Below are 25,210 nucleotides of genomic sequence, written 5' to 3'. Positions count from 1 at the left end.
AGTGTTCTGCCTATGTTTTCCTCTAAGAGTTTTATAGTGTCTGGTCTTACATTTAGGTCTTTAATCCATTTTGAGTTTATTTTTGTGTGCGGTGTTAGGAAGTGTTCTAATTTCATTCTTCTACATGTAGCTGTCCAGTTTTCCCAGCACCATTTTTTGAAGAGGCTGTGTTTTCTCCATTGTATATTCTTGCCTCCTTTATCAAAGATAAACTGACCATATGTGCGTGGGTTTAACGCTGGGCTTTCTATCCTGTTCCATTGATCTATATATCTGTTTTTGTGCCAGTACCATACTGTCTTGATTACTGTAGCTTTGTAGTATAGTCTGAAGTCAGGGAGCCTGATTTCTCCAGCTCCATTTTTCTTTCTCAAGATTGCTTTGACTTTTCGGGGTCTTTTGTGTTTCCATACAAATTGTGACATTTTTTGTTCTGGTTCTATGAGAAATGCCATTGGTAGTTTGATAGGGATTGCATTGCTTTGGGTCTTTGTTGCTGTGTGCAGGCTTTCTCTAGTTGCGGGGAGTGGGGGCTACTCTTTGTTGCGGTGTGTGGGCTTCTCATTTTGGTGGCTTCTCTTGTTGCGGAGCACGGGCTCTAGGTGTGTGGGCTTCAGTAGTTGCAGCATGCGGGCTCAGTACTTGTGGCACACAGGCTTCAGTAGTTGCAGGACATGGGCTCAGTAGTTGGGGCACGCAGGCTCTAGGGCACGTGGGCTTCAGCAGTTGTGGTGTGGGGGCTCAGTAGTTGTGGCTCACGGGATCTAGACTGAAGGCTCAGTAGTTGTGGTGCAGGGGCTTAGTTGCTCTGTGGCATGTGGGATCTCCCTGGACCAGGGCTTGAACCCATGTCCCCTGAATTGGCAGGTGGATTCTTAACCACTGTGCCGCCAGGGAACTCCTATTATTGGTTTCTAACCTAATTGCACTGTGGCTCCAGAATGTGGTCTGTTTGATACTAATCCTTTAAAAATGTGTTTAGGCTCACATTATGGCCTAGCATTTGTTCAGTTTTCATAAATATTCCAAGGGTACTTTAAAAATGTTTTCTGTAGTCGCTAGGTACAATGTTCTTTTTTTTTCAGTCCCAAAGAATGTCCCCTTGATCTCCAACAGCTTAGAGATCATTTAAATCACAACAACGGAGAGGCTGTTTTTCCTGATGCCAGGCACTCTTTGGCACTTAACTCTAGAAAGAATATTTCCCAAAGATGGCACCAAGCACCCTTTTGCCAGACATGTTACAGAGTCAATAAAGTCTCATTCAGACCTCACATTTTCTGCCTTAGCACGTATTTACACTGTTTTCCTTTCTATGTTTGCAGATTTCAGACTCTACCCTGCCTCACTCAAGGTCTAGTTCTTTCATCACTCCTCATTGGCTTTGTAGGAAGCAGATTTTCACAAAAACTTTTGTGGTTATTGTTTTTCAAGGAAACATGTGATAACCAGCACTATGCCTAGTATTAGTAGGTGCACAATAATATTTGTTGAATGGAAAAACTAAAAATACAATACAATGGCAAAACTGAAGCTCGTTTACTGAAAATTGTAATCAAGGCAGAAGATCTCATTTAAATGCTTAATAATTAGAATATAAATTAATACAAATTTAGAACATAATTTACAAATTGCTTAATTATTCTTTTTCCACTGAGAATATCAACTAGCTATCATTCCATCTTTAGTCATAGAATGCACACATGTGTGACACACAGACACAGGATTAATGAGTGACGGCAGATTAAAATGAATATAGTGAAGGCATATCGTGACGTGGGGTTAGATTCTAAAGTCAGTATAGGGACTTCCCTGGTAGTCCAGTGGTTAAGACTCTGTGCTCCCAATGCAGGGGGCCCAGGTTTGATCCCTGGTCAGGGAACTAGATCCTGCACACTGCAACTAAAAGATCCCGCACGCCACAACAAAGATCCTGCGTGCTGCAACTAAGACCCGGCACAGCTAAATAAATAAATATTTTTAAATAAATAAATAAATAAAGTCAGTATATATAATGAAAATTGCATATAGTCAAAATTGCCCTTGAAACCCCTTAAGAGGATGCCATGTTGTCTTCACATATTTTACACAGCCAGTTTTTCCTCCAATGTTCGAACAGATTGCTGTTACTTCAGTTAAGCACCAGATTGAAGAGTTGGTTTGTATTTAGGGGCCATGATCCTTTAACCATTAGACTCACAGTTAGCTTGGTAAGAAGCTCATCAGAAAGAACTGAGACAGCCTGAGTGCAGCAAAAATAGAAATGAAGTTTTCTCTCTCCTGAGAGCAAGGAAAATAAAGGGAACAGTGAACAGGCTAGAGAAGAAACATAACCTGGCCTGAAACAGTTAATCACTCCTAGTTTTTTTTTTTTTTCCAACTGTTATTAATCTGCAGTATCTGTAACTAGATTTGTACTTCACAAAGCTAACCTATTACTCTTCAACACTCCCTTGTAGCAAATCACCCTTTGTAGCATCTGCATTTCAGAAAAAAGGTCGCAGGTCAATAATCAGAGACAAACGGACCCAATTTTACCCGGCTGCCTGACGCCAGCTGTGACTGTTTTGACATAATGCAGGAAGAAGAAGAATGAAAGACCTTCACTACTTTGATCGTTATCACATGCCCCGGACTGCGAGCCCCGCATATAAAATCTTCTCCGATTCCCAAAGGAGGGGGGGGGACATTGTTATTGAGGCGCTAGCCTGCTGTGTCTTCCCTTCTGTCTGGCAGAAAATTAAAGCCATCTCTCTCTTCCTCCAAAATCTTTGTCTCCGTATATCTGTTTGGCATCGGTGCACAGGGAAGCCAATATTTCCGCAAAAAAAATGGGGGCTCGTCAGGGATCTGCTGTGGGGCAGGCGGCCCGCAGGACCCCTCGGCTTGATCGGAAACTCGGGGATCTCTCTCCACGCCAGCCTCCTTTGAGAGAGCGGAGGGTTGGAAGATATCTCTGAGGCCAGATCGCCAGAGACTCCTTGCTGCAGAGCTGTGCCCTGATCCCACCCGGCCCACCGATTGGGCTGTGGAACTCGGAGGCTGCGGCGGAGAACCGGGGAGAGGCTGACCTAAGAGCTGCCAGGCTTCTTTTGCCTTGAGGACAACTTCTCTTCTCTTGCCCGCGCCGGCCTGGACTTCCACTCTGAGAAAACACTAAATATTGGAGGATCAGAAAGAGGGCGTAGGGAAGTCGCGACACACCCGTCAGCACCTACGTGAGTCTCCCCGAGTGCACTCCGTGACTTTTGACCGTCCCCTTACGGGAACTTCGGTTCCAATTTTGGGATTTCCCAGCAAAGGGAAAATCCTGATGTGGAATTCTCCCTGCAAAGGGAGATTCTGCTGTAAGGCGCTGCTTTGGGGCAACGGTCCAGGTCGAGTGGGATTTGGAAGTCACGTTTGGGCGGGTCTCCGCCATATGTTTCTCCTTTTTCTTTTTGAACATCCCTTTGCTGTTTTCTTTTACGGTTTATGTTTTATGTGCGACTTCCAGCTGACAAGGTGAACGTTTATGTTTTGATTTGAGCGCGCTAACCTCTAACGTCTGTTACCAACTGCTCGAGTCTAAATGGGAAGCGCTTCCTCTAAGGTTCCACCCCCACCCGGGAACGCTTAGGGAAAATTTTAAATGACAGGTCGACCTATAGCTATGATCCAATGACAAAGAAAAATGGTCTGAAAATGGGTCTCCTACAATTAGATCTTTATTGCCACAGGATGGGAAAAATGGACTGAGGTTCCCTTATGTTCAGGAATTTATGCCCCTTCTCTTATAATCCTGTTCTAGGTGGCTCCATAATCAAAAGCCTGAGGGGTCAGAAAAAAAACAAAACAAAAACAAACAAAAAAACTACCTCTCCTGACATTCTAAATGATCCTCTTCTAACTTCTCCCAACTCTCGGGGAGGGGGAAAACCAAGCTTCCGCCACTCCTGCAAGTTCCCTCACTCCTTCAGATTCTTCTGATCAAACTAAGACCCCACCTCCCCAGAGGGACAATCCCTGATGGGACAACATTTTATCAGCCAGTCTACCCCTGTTATCAGAGCCAATTTGAGCACTATCTGGTTTAAATTTTAGCTATGAAATCATGACCACAGAAAGAGAAAGATGATTTTTGACAGTATGGCCACAATATTCTTTAGACTGAGAAAACTGGTTAAAATAAAACTTTTCTTAAAATTGCAAAACCAGTTCTTTTTGCATGTGCAGTTAGAAAAAGCTAGCTGGTTAAAATACTTTTCTTCAAAATTCTGACCCTGAGAGAACAAAAATATGCCTAGGACAAACCTTGAAGTTAACTCTTATCATGTCCTTGAGCTACAAACGTAGCCCACTCTGCCTGAGACTTCAGCCTTGCGTTCATTAGTAGAACTTCAAGCCAAGAGAAAAAAAAAAAAAAAAAAAGAGGCAAAGAGATATTTTAAATCTCAAGTGGAAACTCTCAGATCTCTCTCTGTCTGGATATATGTGTATGTCTCAGTATGTGCTTTTGTCTTTGGATAGTATTGCTGAGGTTAATTTGTAAATGAGCTCTATTTTTTTTTTTATTTTTTTTTATTTTTGCGGTACGCGGGACTCTCACTGTCGTGGCCTCTCCCGTTGCGGAGCACAGGCTCCGGACGGGTAAGTTCAGCGGGTCATGGGCTCAGCCGCTCCAGGGCATGTGGAATCCTCCTGGCCCGGGGCACGAACCCGTGTCCCCTGCATCGGCAGGTGGACTCCCAACCACTGCGCCACCAGGGAAGCCCTGTAAATGAGCTCTATTTAACTGGCTTAAAAGTCAGCGCTTACAAATCAAACAATTCTAAATACAAGAAAAATTAAATAAATTTCAGGTTCACGTGAACTGGGAAATATTCAATATTAAATTAGGACCTGGTATTAATGTTTGTTTGTTGATCTAATTAATATAGACATGTCTTTAGAGCCATCAACCTTAAGTATATTACTTTTATTGTGCCTAGGTTTAATATAAACTAAATAAGATCTTATATGTGTTACAAATTTGTCAGCAATGAAAATAACTCGATGTGAAGAAAATTTAAGAAAAAAAATTGCAAATGAGATAAGAGTTTTGGGTGAAATTTTTAGGAATAATTATGTTTTAGGAATATTTTCTTAAGAATGATCTTTCCAGATGTTTGACGACTTGAAAATTTAGAGTTGTGCTAAATTAAGTTAAAGGATGGAAGTTTATTAAATAACCAGGCCATTTCCAAATAAAATAAGATATTAAAACATTAATTATTGAACATTGGCTTCCTTTTACAGAGAAACAAAAGGTTTAGAACTATTAAAAATGTGTTTGGTGCCACACTGAGATACTTTCTATAAGAAAGCACATTCTTCAAAAATTATTATTTGGATGTATGTTTACCAGTCTACAGAGTGCTGATATAAAGGACAATTCATGGTTGCTTAAGGAAAGTAGGATGTGTGTTTTTAGTAAAGAAGGTATGAGGAATGGAATTGCATTTTATTAAGGAAAAAGGAAGTAGATCTGACTTACAGGTGGCTGTTTCTGAATGGAAAAATAAAGTGATGGATACAGAAAGTGATAGAAAAGGTTTGTGGAAAGTGGACACTGAGAAAAGAGTTTTATGCATGGTACAAGTTTTCTTAAGATGTTGAACTGCCATGGATGACAGATTTTAATATTCTTTACCTTTTAAGTGATCAGTTCGATATTCGCCTTTAAAATCTTTTATTGTTACTTTGGCTAAGTGAATAACTATTGTTTCACAGTGATGTATGATCTTATCTGACTGAGTGTTCTAAACTCTTTTGATTTTTTTGATAAAACATCCCAAATCAAATTGTAATGAAGTTTCTTTGACCTCTAGCTAACTTTGGGGTGCTTCAGAGGGCCCCTGAAACATCCCAAAGAGAGATATTACAATAATTAGGTTCATGTGGTATGTTAAAAGTACATGGGGGGGCTTCCCTGGTGGCGCAGTGGTTGAGAGTCCGCCTGCCGATGCAGGGGACACAGGCTCGTGCCCCGGTCCGGGAAGATCCCACATACCGCGGAGCGGCTGGGCCCGTGAGCCATGGCCGCTGAGCCTGCGTATCCGGAGCCTGTGCTCCGCAACGGGAGAGGCCACAACGGTGAGAGGCCTGCGTCCTGCAAAAAAAAAAAAAAAAAAAGTACATGGGAAGTATTGTCAAATGTGTAATAAATCTTCTTAGGTTATATTTTATGGTAATTATTACTAATATAGGTAGTCTAGAACTTATATGGAATTTCAAAAAAATTCTGATATGTCCTGGTAAAATGTTATCAGTTATAATTCTAGTTATTATCTTGTGTCATGTCACAACAGTAACCAAGTTACCTTGTTAATTACATTATAATCAGAATTTAAACTTGCCTTAAGTCTTTTGTCATTATAGACGCTTAACGGTTTCACTCTGATGCCTTTGCAAAAATTCTTCCTCTTCAAGAAGATTTATAAAAAGGACTTTTGGATAAATACAAGTTTCTGACTTTCAGACCATAATGCTAAACCGGATAAAAAGAAGCTCTCCTCCTCAAGCTACTTATGGTTTACAACAATTTGGTAATTTACACCTATGGGTAAAATTAAAACATTTATCTTTTCTCTCTATCTGCTCCCTCCAGAGACTGGAAACTCCTAGGTCCCCAGCACCTTTATCAGATAAATTAGGAACGCTACCTCACTAACAGGTACAGAAATCTCAAGGTATTTTCGGGACCCTGAAAAAGGAGGAATTCACCTAGATTTGGTAAGCGAAATCTGTGACAAGCCCTTGGTGTGACTTTCCTGAGAGGTCTTTTAATTTAATTTAACTTTTTTTTTTGCGGTACGTGGGCCTCTCACCATTGTGGCCTCTCCCGTTGTGGAGCACAGGCTCCGGACGCGCAGGCTCAGCGGCCATGGCTCACGGGCCCAGCCGCTCTGCGGCATGTGGGATCTTCCCGGACCGGGGCACAAACCTGTGTCCCCTGCATCGGCAGGTGGACTCCCAACCACTGCACCACGAGGGAAGCCCTGAGAGGTCTTTTAAAAGTTCAGTCTGAAACTCCTTACAGTTTCAGCAAGCAAAAAGCCTATATGATTAATTACAGTTATATAAATCATCAGGCCAAGTTTATTGAGACTAGACTGAAATTTGGTTTCTCTCTCTTAAGAGAACAAAGTTTTCTTGGAATGCTGCTTTAATAACAGACTATATAAATTTATTTGCCTTTAAGTGATTTACACTTACTTTTAAAATCTTTTGTTACTTTGGTAAAGTAAATAAGTATTATTTCACAGTGATCTATGAAGATTATGGCACATGTAGATAAAGTTCATTATGCTTCTACAAAAATTAACCCCTCATTGTCAGACTTTTCCCATCCTGATGTCCTTAAAACATGACAGTCTACTCCTAAATCAGGGAATTTAAAATGGGTAAACAATAGCTGTAAATCAAACAGTCAGGGCTATGGAAAATCCAAGACAGCTGCTTGGCTTTTTGTGCTCCCTGACAAACCTCGTTTTTTATTTGATGGGATAAAGCCTTCCGGGTTTTTCAGGGTTAATGCCCTCACAATGAAGAAAAAAAATTATGTTTTACTGAATATTAAATTCTAGTTTTGTTAATTAAGGTGTTTACTAAGACTCACTTCCCAGATAGTTCCTTGCTGTTATGTTATATTGCTAAAAAGTTTAATTGAATTATTAAAGGACACATTCTAAGTTTGTTTCTAAAGCTTATCTCAGTAATCTATTTTTGGATGAAGATCAGATGCCCACTGACCTACAACCAGGGGATTATACATACTGGAAAAGACATAATTTAAAGGACTATCTCCAAACTGTATGGAAGGATCATTATCAGGTACTCTTTTTTTGTTTTTTTGTTTTTGCGGTACGCGGGCCTCTCACTGTTGTGGCCTCCCTCGTTGCGGAGCACGGGCTCCGGATGCGCAGGCTCAGCGGCCATGGCTTACGGGCCTAGCCGCTCCGTGGCACGTGGGATCTTCCCAGACGGGGCATGAACCTGTGTCCCCTGCATCAGCAGGTGGACTCTCAACCACTGCGCCACCAGGGAAGCCCCCTTATCAGGCACTCTTAACTAGCTCATACACAGTAAAACTAAAGGGGATTATCTCTTGGATTAATTTCCACTCACAAAGGGCCCCTGCACTGGACTGGCCTATAGGGAGGATTGCTGACCTCAAAATCACCTTAAAACAACGCTCAAACAGAGAAGAAACTACACTCACACCAGGATGAGAAAAAGATAACATCAGAAGCAAACAGCCTACCAAAGATCCTGGACTTGACTCATCTGCTCATTTATAATGTTTTCTTGACTTCTTGGACCTTTGCGTATTTATCAAATGTTTTTCTATCATAGGCATGATCCTATGCTAGTTTTAAAAATCAATCCAATTGTTGGGTTTGTGGCCAGTTACCTATGTCTAGTACTTCTGGGTTACCTGAGTGGATTTATCCACTCCATGGCTCTAATTGGTTGACTCTTAGGAAATCTATCTTAAAAGGAAAATTATACTCATGTTCAGGCCACTATTGATATTACTGGATGAGATCCCCTCACCTGACCAATTAATAACACCTGCTCTGACCCTTACCATAAATATGAATTTTCCTCTATTACTCAAAGTTCAATCAGAGCAACAAGCAACATTTCAGCCAAGGAATAAAACCTCCCACAATTATGGGATGGATTTATATAATTAACACCACGCTATGGTAACTTAAGGTTAAAGGCTCCTCTGTGCTGGGAACAATTAAATCATACTAAGGATAATCAGTCTAGTAACACTAGGAAACTGGGCTGAGTACCTTACAGACAATGCCAAAATATAATTTCCCTGAAGAATAGGGATTGGTACAGAACAGACTAACACGACCTGGGATATACCAGGCTGTACCTAATGGAACTTCTTGGCTTAATTCTTACTTATGACTTTATTAATACTGCCAGCTATGCTATTTGTATTTTGCCTATTTCAAAAAAAAAAGATTGTTTCTTACATTACCAAAAGTGTAACTGAGCCTCTGATAAAATGATGATATATAGTTCCATATGAGATCAATGATTGCAATAGTCTAACTCTAGATATGAGAAGAAGCAACAAGAGGGAATATTGTCCTGGACCATAAGAGACTAGGAAGACAGATGTCCAGAGACTTTTGGATACAAGTAAAGGCCTAGTCCAGTAACAGCACATGGAGTGGCCTATCAGCAAAATCTTTGCCAGACCTGGGAATGAGCATTCCTAGCACCATGGGACAAAATGGTCATGAAATGCCCCAAACCATGGTTGAAATTATGACCAAAAAGGGGTCCTGCTGACTGAAAACTGACACTTGCCGTCTACTTCTACAAGGATTAAATCATGAGCTGCTGTAGCTGGTGACCTTCAACACCCGCTACAAGGAGTTCAGGGTGGAGATCTGAAATGAGGCACTCTATGCTCTGGGAAAAATTGACAGGACAGGCCTTCAGATAGTTAAATACATTCAGGAGAAGATTTTACGAGCCCCAATTCTTGCATCTTCTCATACCTAGAGAAACACTGACATCATTAATGGTGACACTATGGTGTGATTTTAGGCAAGTTCTTTTATTGCTAAGAACTTGAGTTTTCTGAGCTGTGTTAGATTTGGGATGCCACCAGCCATTCTCAAAACAATGTCTGTTGGCAGCTGGTAACTGCAACCTTACTTCTTAAAGGTCTCCTCTTGTAACTATTACACTTTTAGATGATAAAATTGCTTTAGATCATATATTAACAAAAAGAGAAAACACATATGTAGTGACCAATAGCTCCCATTACTTATATGTTAATATCACATCAAAGGTTAAAACCTACTTTGATGAAACTAGATAACCAGCTACCTGGCTACAGTTCTCCCCAAAGTGCCAGGCCTAGACTGGGTTTCAGGCTTATTCTCCTAAAAAGAAATGAGATCTATTTTGTCTATTAACATTTAGGTTGTCGCTCCTCCAAATACTTCTAACAGGGTCTGTTACACCTACATCAATCACACTGGGCTAATAGAAGAGGACATAAAATTATATATATGAACACACCAAATGGCTCCATTCCTTTAGACAGGGTAACCCAAGCACTGACTCTATATAGATCAGGATCAAAATTACTACCAAAGGGAACATGGCTTTTAATCCTGCTTGGGACCCTGGCTATAATAATTCTTTTACTAATCTTTGGCTTCTGTTTTTTTAAACTACTTGTTAAGTTCTGTCTCTTCCAGATTACAATAGGTTCACATCAAGATAATGATGATGCAAAGATTCCAGCCATTTCTCAGAACAGATCCTGCCAAAACAACAACAGAAGGTACCCTGGGGCCCTTAATCAGACAGGGTGAGAGCTCTGTGACCCCAACTAGGTAGGGTCTACGAGCCCGTTGCCAGCCTAAAGAAGCTACAGAAGACAGACTGTCGTCCCTCATCCTCCCAATAAAGATTTCTTGGGGGTCATGTCTCTCAGGGGGGATTTGAAATATGAGATAGATGGGCCCCTGGGCCGGACAGCTGGTGTTTGTCAAGTGGAGCAAAACTGCAGTTCTGTCCTCAGCCAGACATGAATGATGCCTGTTTCCTTTCCTCTGTTGATATGGAGGGGATGAACTAGCAGTGGGGAATTTGTTGCAGCAAAAATAGAAATGAAGTTTTCCCTCTCCTGAGAACAAGGAAAATAAAGGGAACAGTAAACAGGCTAGAGAAGAAACATAACCTGGCCTGAAAGAGTTAATCACTCCTAGTTTTTGTGTTTTTTTAACTATTACTAATCTATAGTGTCTGTAACTAGATTTGTACTTCACAAAGCTGACCTATTACTCTTTATTTTTTTCACATCTTTATTGGAGTATAATTGCTTTACAATGTTGTGTTTGTTTCTGCTGCATAACAAAGTGAATCAGCTATATGTATGCATATATCCCCCTATCCCCTCCCTCTTGCACCTCACTCCCACCCTCCCTATCCCACCCCTCTAGATGGTCACAAAGCACCGAGCTGATCTCCCTGTGCTATGCAGTTGCTTCCCACTAGCTATTTTACATTTGGTAGTGTATATAGGTCAATGCTGCTCTCTCACTTCCCGTGTCCTCAAGTCCATTCTCTGAGTCTGCGTCTAGAGGCAGGACAGGAATAACGTATTACTCTTTAACACTATGTGAATTACATCCTGCATTCCCTTGCAGCAAATCACCCCTTGTAGCATTTGCATTTCAGAAAAAAGGTCGCAGGCCAATAACCAGAGACAAACGGACCCAATCACCCGGCTGCCTGACGCCAGCTGTGACGGTTTTGAAATAATGAAGGAAGAAGAAGAATGCAAGACCTTCACTACTTTGATCCTTATCATATACCCGGGACTGTGAGCCCCGCATATAAAATCTTCTCCGATTCCCAAAGGAGGGGGGGACACAGTTATTGAGGCGCTAGCCTGCTGCGTCTTCCCTTCTGTCTGGCAGAAAAATAAAGCCATCTCTCTTCCTCCAAAATCTCTGTCTCCGTACTTCTGTTCGGCATCGGTGCACAGGGAAGCCAATATTACAGCAAAATGAGGAGATAGCAAATTCCTCCTTCCCATTAACACTCATAATAACAGTATTGAGTGGAACAATGGAGAAATCCCCAGCACTATTTAAGTCCCTCCCTCTCTTCCTTCTTTCCTTCCTTTTTGCTTGCAGTATGAAGGAGTTTCTAGGTTCTCTGTAAAGAGGCATCTTCAGGCATCTTTAACAGCCTTTTTATGATACAAAGTCTTAACTCAAAAGAATGGATCTTGAGTGACAGCATGTCTGACACTAGGGCAGGTAATGAACTAAGCAATTTTTGGACTGGGTTGACTTTCCTGAAGGTCTAAAATCACACAAAGCAAACATCTAGGTTCTCAATGAGTTTCAGTATATTAATTCATTCAATTTCAACAAATTAAAATATTTTTTGAGCTTCTATTTTGTGTCAAGCATCACGGGCACTCAAGATACTATAGTAAACAATTCAGACAATTGACCACTGAGGTGATTGTTCAATCCTTTTGGCAATTTCTGCTTAATCCTTTACTACTCTGTAAACCCCTCTTTTCTTACATTGCTCAAAGTGAAGGGAAAATGAGTTAATAGCAGTGTAAGTGATATAAATAGCAGTCCAAGACTCAGGTTACCATCTTATAATCCTTACTTATTAGCCTTCTTACCCTCTAGAAAGATCTGGATATGGCCTAGCCAGCAGTAATAATAATAACAGCTACCAAATAGTGATTTCTTACCATGTGCCAGCCCCTGTGCTAAGTACTTTATATATCTTATCTCAATTAACTCTCACAATGACCTTATAAACTAGGAATTATTCTCATTTAATAGTTGAGAAGACAGAGGCACAGAGCAGTTAAATGACTTGTTTTGAACTATTTGAATATACTGCCTCTCAAATTTCCCTTACACCACACAGGGGAAAAGATAGTTGTTAAATGCATTATAGGTGTGCAGCCCAGGGAAAAATAGGCAAAATAAGTTATAGAAGATAAAAGAATATAGAACATTACAGATTTTAGAAGATTTTTTCCTGATTTCAGGGAGCACATCTCCCATCCTCCTAAGATGAGTCAAGGAAATATTTCAACGAAGAAATAGGAATAGAGGGGTTCAGTGTCACCCTGAGGTCAGACTGCAAGTCAGGGCTGAGATTCAAGCCCCCCAGTACTGAAGTGGCAGTCACTCTTCTCTCCCTCTCAGAGGACCCCAATTCTGCCCCAATTTCCCATTTCTTCATTTCTACCCAATGCCCCCATAGCCATTCTATGAACTCCAGAGGCATCACAGAGACCCCAGTCTGATTTTCTCCAGCAAACAATGGGACAGAGTTTGCGGAACTTGCCTTAGAGCCTCTGTAATCTTGGGTTTAGGAGAGTTTGGGTTGAAAGTGGGAGCAAGAGAAAAATTCCATTTCCAGTTATGAAAAAATCTTTAGGGAAAGGTTTTATGACATCTCAGGGACAACTGGAATGAGGGGCCATCTATCTGAGGCACAGCCCATTTGACAGACTTCCACCACAGACATTTCCTTGTTTTTACAGAATTAACTGGCTCATGAATTGTTGAAAGATTCAATGCTGTATAACGAATAATAGGAACAAATACTACCACTGGGTTTCATGGGTATTATGAACTTATTGGAGATGCCAAAAGGCACTGTGGTTTAACTCTACTGTTTACTATTTGAATTCCTATAGTAGTTGCACAATGAGATGGAATTAGCCTCAAGTAGTTTTGCCTGGTTGTTGCCTTTTTTGTTACCTATTTAACAAACCTTCTGACCCCGTAAACTGGGTTAGGACTCCCCAGTATATATTCTCACAGCAACCTGTACTTTTCTTTCTTAGAGTGAATAAAATTATAATTATTTGTGTGATGTGTTCAGTGCCTGTATTTCTCTTCTATAATGTAAGCTCCACGAGGGAAGGCATTTAAATACATTGTTTGCCACTGTATCCCTAGGTCCTCGTGCAGGGCCTGGCCCCAGAGATGCTCAATTAATATCCAGTGAGAAGTGAATGAATTCGTGATCTGAGAATCACAGAATTAAGAACTGAGCAGGGGGCTTCTCTGGTGGCACAGTGGTTGAGAATCTGCCTGCTAATGCAGGGGACACGGGTTCGAGCCCTGGTCTGGGAGGATCCCACATGCCATGGAGCAACTAGGCCCGTGAGCCACAACTACTGAGCCTGCGTGTCTGGAGCCTGTGCTCCGTAACAAGATAGGCCGTGATAGTGAGAGGCCTGTGCACTGCGATGAAGAGTGGCCCCCGCTTGCCACAACTAGAGAAAGCCCTTGCACAGAAACGAAGACCCAACACAGCAAAAATAAATTAATAAACTCCTACCCCCAACATCTTAAAAAAGAAAATTACATGATATGTAAATAAAATGAACTATAGGTAGGTGTTACAATAAAACAGCACAACACAAACAAAAAACAGTGGGTTCCCCAAGCTCAGCATTCCTCTCATGTAAAACATTTCACCATGTTTGCAGACAAGCATCTGGGTCCTCTGTGTTGCCCCTGTTGAATCTGAGGGCAAGGGGAACTGATGCAAAAGGCTGATGCTTATGCTGCTTGCTGTTTGGTGAGTAATAAATTACTTTGACCCAAGAGTCTCATGTCTCTATCAGCACCCACAAAACAACAATAAGCTAACTTATCAACTTATAAGTAGGTTAAAATCAAATCCTAGATCTGACGTGCATGAGAGTTCAATTTGCTCCATGTCCTCACCAACACTTGATATGATCAGTCTTTTTAATTTTAGAAATTCTAATAGGTGTGTATAGTGGTATCTCACTTTGGTTTTAATTTGTGTTTCTCTAATTAGCTTATTTCCATCTATATATTTCCTTTGATAAAGTGTCTGTTAAACTATTTTGCCTATTTAAAAATTGAGCTGTTTGTTTTCTTATATATCCCATTATATTCTGGAAACAAGTCCTTTGACAGGTAAGTTATTTGTAAATAATTTCTCCCAGTCAGAGGCTTGGATTTTCATTGTCTCTAACAGTGTATTTTGAAGAGTAGAAGTTCTTAATTTTGATAAAGTCTAATTTACTAATTTTTTCTTTTGTACGTTGTGCTTTTCATGTTATATTTAAGAAATCTTTTCTTAACTTCAGGTCACAAAACTTTCTCCTATGTTTTATTTTAAACGTTCTATTGTTTATCTCACCATACAGCAAGATTTTACACTTATGTCTACAATTCATTTCAAATTAATTTTTGTATATGGTGTGAGGTTATTGGTTGGAGTTCATAAAATGAACTCCAAATGGTTCATAACCATTTGCTTATGGTTATCTAATTGTTCCAGCACTAGCACCATTTACTGAAAAGACTATACTTTGTAACTGTTGGAAATCAATTGACCATATATGTGTGAATCTATTCCTGGACTCTCTATTTTGAACTATTGACTTATTTGTCTTATTCTAATGCTACACTTTGTTGATTACTTTCCAAGTCTTAAAGTCAGGGAGAGTAAGTCCTCAAACTTTGTTCCTCTTTTCAAAGTGTGTTGGCTATTCTATTCTATGTTCTTTGTATTTCCACATGAATTTTAAAATAAGCTTGTCAATTTCTAAAATAAACTCCTGGGATTCTGATTGAGGTTGTGTTGGATCAATATGAAGATAATTGATATTTAACAGTACTGAGTCTTCCAATCCATGAACATGGTATATCTCTACTTATTTAGAGTTTCTTTAATTTCTCTCAGTAATGTCTTATAGTTTCAGTATATAGATCTTGTATAGATTTATCACAAATAATTTAATATTTTTGATGCTATTATAAATGATTTTTTTTACATTTCAATTTCTATTGCCTCTGCTATTATATAAAAATTCAATTGATTTTTGTATATTGATCTTGAATGTTTCAACCTTGCTAAAACTAGCAGTTCTAGCAGACTTTTTGAGGATTTCATTGGATTTTCTACATAAACAATCATGTCTTCTTCAAATAAATACAGTTTTAATATTTCATTTCCAAACTGGGTGAATTTTATTTCTTTTCCTTGCCTTACTGCATTGGCTAAAACCACCAGTACAGTGTTGAATAAAAGATGTAAGAACAGATTCCCTTGCCTTGTTCCTTATCATAGAAAGAGACATTCAGTCTTTAATCATTAAATATAACATGAGCTGTAGGTTTTTGTATATGCCCTTTATCAGATTGATGAAGTTCTTTTCTATTCTAGATTGCTAAGATTTTTAAAAAATCAGAAATGGATGTTGGATTTTTTCATATGCTTTTTAATGCATTTATTGAAACAATCATATAGGGTTTTTTTTTTAGTCTGTAAAAATGGTAAATTACATTGTTTTGAATGTTTAAGCAAACCTTGCATTCCTGAGATAAATCTCACTTGGGTCATAATGTATTATCCTTTTTATTGCATTGTTGGATTTGAATTGCTAAAATTTTGTAAAGAATTTTACAGCTATATTCATTAGGTATATTGGTCTTTAGTTTTCTTTTTTTGTAATGCCTTTGATTTTGGTTTGAGAGTAATTCTAGCTTCATAGAATGAGTTGGCATACATTCTCTTCTTTTTCAATTTTCTGGAAGAGTTAGTGTGGAATTGGTATTATTTCTTCCTTATATCTTTAGTAGAATTTACCAGTGAAGTCATTTGGGCCTGAAATTTTCTTTGTGGGAAGGGTTTTAACTATAAATTCAATGTCTTTAATAGATTTGGTAATATTGTTATATGATTTTGTTCTTGAGTGAACTTTCAGTTTTTGTCTTCCAAGGAATTTGTCTATTTCATCTAAATTGCTGATTTATTAAAAAAATAAATTGTTGATTTATTGGTATTCCCTCATCCTTTCAATAGCTGTAGACTCTAGTGATATCTCTCTCTAATTTCTAACTTGGTAATTTAGGTCTTCCTTCTTTTTTTCCTAATCAGTCTGGCTACAGGTTTATCAATTTTATTGAACTTTTCAAATAACCAACTTTTATTTTCCTTTATTTTCTCTATTGTTTTTTCTCTTTTCTGTTCCATTAGTTTATGTTTTAATCTTTATTATTTCCTCTTTTCCTCAATTTTATTATTTCCTTTCTTTGGGTTTCATTTGCTTTTTTTTTTTTCTAGTTCTTTAAGGTGATTTAAGAAATCTTTCCTTTTCTAATATAAGAATTTAGCAGTATAAGTTTCCAAGTACTGCTTTATTGGCATCTCATAAATTTTATTCAGTTCAAATATTTTACAACATTTCTTTTGATTTCTTCTTTGACTTATGGATTATCTATAAGTGTGTTATTTAGTTTCCAAATACTTGAGCATTTTTCAGAGACCTTTCTGTTATTTATTTCTGATTTAATTACACTGTGGTCAAAGGGCATATCTTGTGTAACTTAAAATTTATTCAGACTTATTTTATGTTCTGGAATATTGTCAATCATGACAAACATTCTCTTCTTAAAAAGAATGTGTATTCTGCTATTGTTGGATGGATTCGTCTATAATTACCAGTTAGGTCAAATACCAGTTGATAGTATTATTCAAGTCTTCTATATCCTTACTGACGTTTTTCTGTTTGTTCTATGGATTATTAATATAGGGATGTTGAAATCTCTTACTATAATTGTGGATTTGCCTCTTTCTCCTTGCAAGCCTATCAGTTTTTTATTTCATGTATTTGGGAACTCTGTTGATAGGTGTATAAACGTTTAGGATTGTTAAATCCTCTTGGTGAATTGTTCTCTTTATCATTATCCCTAGTAATATTCTTTGCCTTGTAATCTACTTTATTTGACATTAATAGAGCCATTTCAGCTTTCTTTTGATTAGTGCTAGTATAACATTTTCCCATTCCTTTACTTTTAACTTATTTGTGGTTTTGTATTTATAGTGAGCTTCCTGGAGGCAGTTTGCAGTTGGGTCTTGCCTTTCTATCCAGTCTGACAATGTCTACCTTAATACTGATATTTAGACCATTTAATAATCATTAATGTGATTACTTATATGACTGAGTTTAAATCTACCATCTTGTTCTTTGTTTTCTATTTATCTCATGTGTTCTTTGTTTCCCTTTTCTGTTTACTTTTGGATTGAGTATTTTTTATTTTATATCCTTTATTGGCTTATTAGTTATAACTTTATTATGTTATTTTAGTAGTTGCTTTAGAGTTAAGAGTATATACATCTTTAATTATCACAGTCTACCTTGAAGTGATATTATACCACTTCACATGTAGTATAAGAAACTTAAGGACTTCCCTGGTGGCACAGTGGTTAAGAATCCACCTGCCAATGCAGGGACATGGGTTCTAGCCCTGGTCCAGGAAGATCCCACATGCTGTGGAGCAACTAAGCCTGTGCACTACAACTACTGAGCCTGCGCTCTAGAGTCCATGAGCCACAACTACTGAGCCCATGTGCCACAACTACTGAAGCCTGTGTGCCTAAATCCCATGCTCTGCCACAAGAGAAGCCACCGCAATGAGAAGTCCGTGCACTTCAATGAAGAGTAGCCCCCACTCTCTGCAACTAGAGAAAGCCCATGCGCAGCAGCAAAGACCCAACACAGCCCCCAAAAAAATAAATTTAAATTTTAAAAAAAGATTTAAAAAAATAATAAATTTATTTTAAAAAAAAAAAGGACCTTATATCTGTATACTTCCATTTCTCCTTTCTGGACTTTGTGCCATTGAGTCATACATTTTACTTCTACACATGTTCTAAAGCACACAAAACATTGTTATTATATTTGCTTTAAAATGTTGAACTGTTATGTGTATTTTACTACAATAAAAAAATGGGAAAAAAGTTGAACTATCTTTAAAAGGATTTAAATAATAAAAAATAATTTTTTTCTATCTACCCATGTAGTTGCCATTTCTGATACTCTCCTTTCTTTGTGTATAGAATGTACAAAGTTTCCATTTGGTGTTATTTTTCTTCTGCCTGAAGAATTTCTTTAAGATTTCTTGTGGTATAGTTCTGTTGGTGATTCTTTCAACTTTTTAATCTGAAAAAAATCTTTCTTTCACCTTCATTTTTGAAAGATATTTTTGTTGGGTATAGAATTCTAGGTTGTCAGGGGCCTTTTTTTCTTTCAGCACTTTAAACATGTCTTCTCCACTGTCTTCTGATTTTCATTATACCCAACAAGAAATCTGATATTGTTTAGGTTTGTTGAATTTCTTGGCTCTATGGGTTTATAGTTTTCATCACTATTAGAAAAGATTCATCCATTATTTTTTCAAATATTTTTTTCTGATTCTCCCTTCCTTCAATTTTCAGGAATTCCAATTACACATACATAAGATTGCTTAAAATTGTCCCAGAGTTCACTGATAATCTGTATACAGGCATAACTTGGAGATACTGAAGGTTCAGTTCCAGACCACTGAAATAAAGTGAATATCGCTATAAAGTGATTCACACAAATTTTTTGGTTTCTCAGTGCATATATGTTTACACTATGCTGTAGTCTATAAAGTATCCAATAGTATTATGTCTAAAAAAATGTACACACCTTAATTTAAAAATAATGCTGTTGGAAAAATGGCGCCAATTGACTTGCTCAATGCAGGGTTGCTACAAACCTTCAATTTGTAAAAAACAGCAAGTGCAGTAAAATGAGGTATGCCTGTATGTATATTTTTTCAGTCATTTTTCTCTGTTTCATTTTTTATTTCTGTGTCTTCAAGTTAACTGATCTCTTCTGCAACAACTAATATGCCATTAATCTCATCCAGTATCTTTTTCATCTCTATAAATTTGAGTTGGGTCTTTTTTTATATCTTCCATGTCTCCCTTATCATGGTCAATCCTTTCTTTAGCTTCTTGTACATAAGGCATAAGGTAACAACAACTATTTTAATGTCCTTGCTACTAATTCTATCATATGTATCTTTTCTGGGTTGGTTTCTATTGATTGATTTTTGTCCAAATTATAGGTTCATATTTTCCTGCTTCTTTGAATGTGTGGTAAATTTTGTTTGGATGGCCAGACATTGCAAATTTTACCTTGTTGGGTGATGTATATTTTTGTATTCCTGTAAATATTCTTGAGCTTTGTTTTGGGTACTTGGAAACATTTTTATTCTTTCTGGTCTTGATATTAAGCTTTGTTAGGCTGGACCACAGCAATCTTTAGTCTGGGACTAATTTTTTCCCAGTATTAAGGCAAAACCCTTCTGAGTACTCGTCCTGATGCCATGTGAATTATGAGATTTTTCCACGGTGAATGGTAGAAGAGGTACTCATTCCAGCCCTGTGTGATATTGGTTTTTTTCCCCACTAATCTTTTTCAGTGGTTCTCTCCCCAGCCTTGGGTAGTTTCTTCATATTCTGCTGTATACTCTAGGAGGGATCTTCTGAAGATTTCTGGAGTTCTTTCTCTGTGCAGCAATTTCCTCTCTGAAACTCTGCCCCAAAAGCTGTATATGCCTTGACCTCTAAAGATTCCCAGCATTGTCTCTCCTCAACTCAAGGATATTGCCAGTTTGCCTGGTTTCCCCCTCATTGCAGCATGGCCTGGAAAATTTTCAGTAGTTTAGCTAAGAAAATTGTAAGTATCATTTGTTTTCCATCTTTCAGGGATCACTGCCTTTCATAACCTGGTATCCGTTGAAACCATTGTTTTCAAGTATTTTATTCCTTTTTTAAGTTGTTTTAGGTGTAAATTCAGTCCCAGTTATCCCATCTTGGTTGGTCGTGTTCATTCTATTTGAGGTAACAAAATTAAGGCACTGAACAGAATTATGCTGTGGTCTTAACCATCTGTGAGAGTCAAGTATATACTATAGTAAACTTACAGTATTTACTGTTGTAAATTTACAGTATTATACCTCTTAGGGTAAGTAATTAAGTGTCAAAAGCATGCTTTTGGAGTTAAAGTCAGACAACTTGGGTCTAAATTCTATCTTTATCATTAACTAGCTATGTAACCATAGATAGGCAATTTTAGCCCTGTGGGCTTCAGTTTTCTCATCTGTAAAATGAGAATATTAATATCTATATACTAGAGTTGTTGTGAGCATTAATTGAAATAACTAATACAAAATGTCTATCCTAATGGCTGGTACATAGTAAAATCTCAATAAATGGTAGCTGTTATTACCAAACTTACCTACTAGTACCATTAGTTTCTGCATGGGTATTCAAATTTAGTAAACTATAAGCCAAGTGAGGACACTGCTCTTTTATTGCAAAGCTGTCACTTGTTTTAAAATTAAATTTTGTGCTACTGTATAGCACAGGGAACTCTACTCAATACTCTGCAATTACCTATATGGGAAAAGAATCTAAAAAAAGAGTGGATATATGTATATGTACAACTGATTCACTTTACTGCACAGAAGAAATTAATACAACATTATAAATCAACTATACTCCAATAAAAATTTTTTTTAATTAAATTTTGTGGCTTTCTTGGATGGCACTGTCTTGCAGACAATGTACGATTAAGTTTTTAATAGCACTTCCTGATTAAACCTAATTTACATTAATAATGGTCCAAGAAAATGCACTAGCTAATTAATGTAAATTACGTACATAACAGACAGGTAAAGTGTTTTTGCCAATATGATCAGTTGACATATGAGACACATGTTCTAAAATAGTTGTAGATCTAGTTACTAAATAAAGATTTAAAAACCAGTGGTGTTTGTATATACCAACAATAATGACTATGAAAATGGCAAAATAAAAATATCTAATTCATGGCAGAAAGAATTACAAAAATAATTAGGCAATTATGCAATTATGCATTTAAGCAATTATAAGGATGTATACGAAAAAAGCTATAAGCTCTACTGAGAGATATGAGAAAAAACTTGAAAAAGTGGAAAGACAAGCTATTTTCCTTGAGGTAAGAATTATTATGGTTAAAAAATTTCCCCCAGATTAATGTATAAATTGAACATAATCGCCATCTGAATCCCAATGCAATTTTATTTTAGTTTTTTGTAAATTGCCTCTGAAGTTCATTTGAGAAAAACAGTGAGAATAACCAAGAAAATATTGAAAGGGAATTCTCTGGAGGTCCAGTGGTTAGGACTCGGCCCTCTCACTGCCAGGCGCCTGGGTCCGAACCCTGGTCGGGGAACTAAGATCCCGCAAGCCACGTGGCGTGGCCAAAAAATAAGAAAATATTGAAAAAGAAGGATAATAAGGGGAACACATCCTATGAGATATTAAAAAGTATTATAAAGCTATATTAATTTTAATTGTGGGGTACTAGAACCAGAAAGGTCAGTAGGACCAAATTAAGTCTGAGAAAATAAACTCATATAAGAATTTTCTATGTAACAAAGATGACTGTATTTCATGAAGCCTAGTGGAAGTGCTGTGGGAGGTATAAAGATGGAAAAGATGCAGTTTCCAATCTAAAAGGAAGGTTGAGATGAGCACAACTTTTAATACAAAAGAAAAAGTGTTAAGGGGCATATAATTAAGGAACTATATAAATTCAAAGGCAGGAGAAAAGTCTTGGTCAGGTCTGCCAAGCCTTGAATGTTGGACCTTGTTTTGTGTCCCAAAGATTGTCAGCCCACCCTGGTTGTGCAATTTCAACCAGAGTTAGGCCAATGTGGGTGCCATAGAGGCTACTCTACCACACTGGTAAGTCATTTCATTAGAGTGGCCTCAGAAGTCCTGGTGGGGCAATCCCAAGAGTCCTCTTTGGTTGTCTTGCTTGATTTTCTCAAGCAAGTCCATTCTGCTAGACCCCTGAATCTGGGCATCCCCTTCCTTTTTTTAAACTCCAGTCTCTACAGGGTCATTTAAGCAAATGTCTGCATGTTTTTGATTCATTACTACGTTATGATGATTATTCTTAAAAACCTTTTGACGTCTACAAGTCTTTAGACTCACTCAATAAGGCCTGTCTGAGCCAGTGTCCTGGAACCTGAGTATCTCCTTCTCCTTCACAGCCAGTGGAGCAGAATAACTTTGATGGGATAGAATGGTCTAGCACTCCTGAGGCTCCGTGTGGTGAAGTCACATGGATCTGGAGAAGGCATACCTGCAGATACCAGCCCAGTCCTCCCTGAGCAGGTAGCTTATCTTTCTCTAAATGTTTCTCAAAGGGTCTCCTGAGCATCTTTTTCATTAGCATCACCTTAAGAAGCTTGGTAAAGATTCCTGGGCCCCACTTCAGACCCACAAGTCAGGACCTCAGAATCTAGTTCCTTAAAACTTGTTTTTCACAAGCTTCTCTGCGTGCAAAGCCTTCTAAAATGACCCCTGCTCTGTCTTTAGCTTTGGAGTTGCTCAATCTGATAAATAGTGCCCTCGAAACCATGGTTCTCAGAGACTTTACGCGTTTTTCAAAAAGGTACTTCAGGGAATTCCCTGGCGGTCCAGTGGGCTTTCACTGCCGAGCGTGTGGGTTCGGGTTCAGTCCCTGGGTGGGGAACTAAGATCCCACAAGCCAAGAGGTGTGGTACCCCCTCCCCCAAAAAGAGGTACTTCACAAACCCTGAGCCCTAAACCTCACTGGAAGACACCTAAGGCCTGGGCTACTTACTAGCCACAGATCATAGCAGTTATAACCTCATCATCAGTCTGCAGCCTTTTTTTTCATTTCCTTTCTTCTCTGTAGCCTACCATTCCTAACCCAACTTCTTTTAGGATTTGTAGCCTGTAACTAGGCATTTCCTAAGGTTTAAAAACTGATATCCTGGAGGTATGGATTCTCTATATCCTCAAGCTCTGTCCATTCTTTCTTTAAAATGTGCCCTGCTCCTTTCCTCCCATTCTTTCTGCCATACCCTAGAGACCCTTATTACCAGAATTAGGCTCACACACAGCCTCTTGTTAGTCTGTATAATACCAGTCTTCCCTCTCTCAAATCTCTCCCACCCACTTTTTTCCCCCTCACCTGCTCAAAAGCCTAAAAGGACTCTTGATATTAAAACATATCAAGTCTAAACTCCTCTGTTTGTTTTCTAGGCCCTTTACAACCTATCCCATTTTGCTTATTAGACTTTATTTCCCACTATTCTAGATATGATTTCCACTTACTGCCCACGAACATGTACTGCTCATTTCAACTCATGGGCCACATTCATCTCAGTGTTCCCAGAATGTGGTATAGAAGGCAGGGTAGGGATTCACAAAATGTGAGTCGATAGACTCAATAGTTGGCATTTGTTTCCCTTTCAGTGTCCTCCCTTTTTATATTTAAATCCCATAAATCCTTCAAGTCTTACACTCTGCTTGAAGACTTCCCCAGTTTCTCCAGCTCTTATGACCTCCTTATTTTTTGGGAAAAAGAATCAAAGAAAAGATGGGAAGGAAGGTAGGAAGGAAAGAAAGGAAAGAGGGAGGAAGGGAGGGAGGAAGAAAAACTCCCCATAACAAGAGTGGGCTTTAGGAGTTACAAAAGCAAAGGTAAGAGAAGGAAAAGTTTGTAGTCTGATAGCTCCCACTCTGAAGTTATTGAGGGAACAGCTCAGTCATGGAATATTCATTGACTTTCTGTAGTGCCATATCATCTGTATCATTCTGTTCAGAACACATATACTGTCAGTGCTGCTTGCTAAGTGTTTCAGATGCATTAATTCTGCCTCCCCCATGTTAGTTCAAGAGTCATTTCTTCCGTCTTCCCTGAACCCCTATATTGAGCTAAATGTCCCCTTTCCATGCTCCTGTGACATCCTGTGCTTACTTTTAACTCAATATCTTATATTGAAAGTGCCTGTTTGTGAGTCTGACTCACCCTTAGACTGTGAGTTACATGAGAGAAGGTCCAGGCTTACTTGTCTTTGTATTCTCTGTGCCTTTTATAGGTATGTGTACATTCTGTACATGTAGATGCAGCATAAATGACATCTGAAGTAACTAGGCTGTAAGCTTTGGAGAGTGAGGACCATGTGTTCTACTTCTTGCCTTTATGTTCTGAATAACCAGTTCAGTGCTTAGGTGTTCAGAAAAAGCTTGTTAATGCTAATAGTTCTGTGCTCTGTTCCTCTCACTCTTCACATATGATGTTACCCTTGCCCATAAAATCCTAGTAACTGAGCATTTAGTAAGTGCTCAATAGACTCTTATTCACTGAAACTGATGCTGATGGTCACCGTGAGAGAGAAATAATAAACAAAGTCATAAATTATGCTTCTATTTAGAAACTCTATTGCAGACTCTAATTGTTTAAATAAGAAATTCTGCCTCTTTTTCATACTTTCAGAGAATAGGCTTTGGAGCCAGGCAAAATTAGATTTGAATCTTGGCTCTGCAAGTACACTGACTAGCTGACATTTGTTAGGGCCTTTTGGGGCCTTAAATTAAAAATGGGGATAACATACCTATTCTGTAGGATCATATGAGGATTGAATGTGATAATATATGTAAGATGTCCTAGCACCATACTTGGCACATAATAGGCATCAGCTAAAGTCAGCTCTTGCTTCTTGATCCTGTCCTTCCTCAAGAGGGCAAGAGGTATTGTATAGCACAGGGAACTATATTCAATATCTTGTAATAAGCCATAATGTAAAAGAAAAAAACCCCACAAATAACAAACGTTGGAGAGGATGTGGAGCAAAGGGAACCCTTGTAAACTGTTGGTGGGAATGTAACTTGGTGCAGCCACTGTGGAAAACAGTATGGAGATTTCTCAAAAAACTGAAAATAGAACTACCATATGACTTAGCAATTCTACTTCTGGGTATATATCTGA

General features: G+C 38.4%; 1 protein-coding gene and 1 long non-coding RNA gene across 5 annotated transcripts in view; one reads left to right on the top strand and one right to left on the bottom strand.

The window, feature by feature from the left end:
- ASIP (agouti signaling protein) overlaps positions 1-25,210 on the bottom strand; it is a 199,409-nt gene that overhangs the window by 37,193 nt on the left and 137,006 nt on the right. The window lies entirely within an intron of this gene.
- Positions 6,527-11,506, top strand: LOC137207724 (uncharacterized). 4 transcript variants are annotated; one of them, XR_010935223.1, is made up of 5 exons: positions 6,527-6,753; positions 7,757-7,854; positions 8,153-8,348; positions 10,263-10,348; positions 11,248-11,506. It is a non-coding gene; the product is annotated as an uncharacterized lncRNA (long non-coding RNA). The 4 variants fall into 4 exon arrangements; XR_010935222.1 differs by having other exon boundaries at positions 8,153-10,348; XR_010935221.1 differs by lacking the exon at positions 11,248-11,506 and having other exon boundaries at positions 10,263-11,059.

The sequence above is a fragment of the Pseudorca crassidens genome, chromosome 15, assembly GCF_039906515.1.
Source record: "Pseudorca crassidens isolate mPseCra1 chromosome 15, mPseCra1.hap1, whole genome shotgun sequence".
NCBI classification, from domain to species: domain Eukaryota; kingdom Metazoa; phylum Chordata; class Mammalia; order Artiodactyla; family Delphinidae; genus Pseudorca; species Pseudorca crassidens.
Note: the sequence above shows the minus strand (reverse complement) of the source record. Positions and strands in the feature narration are given on the sequence as shown.